The sequence below is a fragment of the Aplysia californica genome, unplaced genomic scaffold (assembly GCF_000002075.1).
Source record: "Aplysia californica isolate F4 #8 unplaced genomic scaffold, AplCal3.0 scaffold00306, whole genome shotgun sequence".
Taxonomy (NCBI): Eukaryota; Metazoa; Mollusca; class Gastropoda; order Aplysiida; family Aplysiidae; genus Aplysia; species Aplysia californica.
In genome coordinates, this window is record NW_004797576.1 from 18,142 (window position 1) to 20,091 (window position 1,950).

Genomic DNA, 1,950 nt, shown 5'->3' on the forward strand with positions numbered 1-1,950 from the left:
TATATATATATACATTTTTTTACGGAGGTGGTAGTGATGGCCGCCGAAGGCGTGGTGGTGTCTTTCTTTGTTACTAATGTTGTTGTTGCTTTAACCGTTGCTGTCACTGTTGTCGTTTTTGTAAAGATTTCTTTTTTAATTCCTGCCAGACCAGACATATTTAATGTGTCCAGCTCGCTCATATAATCTTATGCAGTTGCAAGCGCCGTAAAACACTTACCACAAAACAAAAACAAAACAAAACACAACAATACAGAATAAGACAAAACCAAAAATAAATTTCTTTTATCCTTCTCATGTCTAATGATGCCATGGGTTTTGATGTTATTGTTGGGGTTGACCAGAGTCCGAGGTAAGCGGTTATTAGGCGTCATTCCGTGGCACGCCAAAGACACTTGTTCGTTTCCTGTGCGGGGTGAGTTTTTCATTGAGTATCTATATCTGTCTGCTGGGACGTTCTGTCTGTCTCAGCCCTGGTTGGCCCTAACAGAAAGAGGCGAAGTATCCCGCCTCCAAAATGATAAAAATTGTGTCTTTTACTTTTACATCTAATCTATCTGCTCTTTCTTTTCTTCGCAAGTTCTTCGCACAGCAATTTCTCTAATCTTTGGCACTCATGTGACCTATTTATTTTGAAAAAGAAATACATGTAAAACTCTCACTAAAACAAAAACGAAACTCCTAAAGCTAAGGATAATATTGCTGTGGCTACTCATGAGCATAGCCTTGTGGATTTTCTGTCTTTGGGATATTATTTCTGACTTGATTTCTGTTAGATTACGAATAGCAACCGTGGTATTGCTTTTGATTTTGCGGTAGTGATAATAATTTCAAGGACGTGTCAGTTGAGACTTTTCTCCTTTGTTTGTTTGTTCGTCTCTTCATTTTAGTATGGAAAACCCTCACCATTTCCACATCATACCCATATGTTCAGAGATGAAATCACCTGGCACCTGTGGTGTAGCAGTTAGGAGACCTGAGTTCTATTTCCCTGTGAGAAGAACGTTCATTGAGTATTTTGGGCTAGCCCTGAAAGGTATGGTCCAAACCCGAATCCTAAACAATCTAAATTGTGTCGATAGGTGTTTAAAAACAGCGGTTAGCGCTTTTGTCTCCGAAGCGGAAAGTCCGGTTTCGAGCCTCGGTTCGGACACCGATTTTGTTCGCCCCCTCATGCCCACCCAGCAGTAATGGGTACCTGACTTCGAGTTGGGGAAGTAAAGGCGGCGTGGAAAGGAACTGGCCACCATACAACAATGTGCCGAAGGCCCAGGAAGTTGTCTCACTAACAAGGCAATCCTCAATGTCCGGATCGGATGCGGGAATAACTCCTAGCCTTACATTGGAAAAAAAACCCAGAGAAAACAACCCAAGTAGAAACTCACTCTAGAATAATTGTATAATATCATGAACTAAATGAAGAGTAATTTAACGATTACAATGACTACATTTTTCAACCTACACGCTTCCTGCTAAAACGAACTTCTCCGTTCTTACAGGCCCACACGTTATACAACACTGGACAAATCGTTTGTTGTCCTCATAGTCTGAGCACTTTGTGACGTCACATCCGGCATTAGGGTTGTCCCCCGCCGGGCAGTCGTCAGGCACGTCCGGTGCATCAGGGTTGTCCACACACTGACCCCGCTCACACCAGCGACCCCTACCGCAGGAACTGTACTCCAGGGCGAACGTTGTGCCGCATTCTGTGGGGGAGAGAGAGAGAGAGAAAGATGATGATGATTGTCTGTCTATATACGCACACTCTTACACGAACACACCCACACCCACACACACACTCACACACACACACACACACACACACACACACACACTGACCCAGCTCACACCAGCGAACCCTACCGCAGGAGCTGTACTCCAGGGCCATCGTAGTGCCGCATTCTGTGGGTGAGGGAGAAGACGATTATTGATGTCTATTCACAGACGCAC

At 44.1% G+C, this 1,950-nt stretch overlaps 1 long non-coding RNA gene across 1 annotated transcript in view; it reads right to left on the reverse strand.

Annotated features, from left to right (window-relative positions):
- Positions 1–1,380: 1,380 nt before the first annotated feature.
- LOC106012261 overlaps positions 1,381–1,950 on the reverse strand; it is a 1,519-nt gene continuing 949 nt past the window's right edge. Inside the window, exon 2 of the long non-coding RNA XR_001184983.1 lies at positions 1,381–1,706. This is a non-coding gene — a long non-coding RNA (uncharacterized LOC106012261). The remainder of the gene's footprint in view (positions 1,707–1,950) is intronic.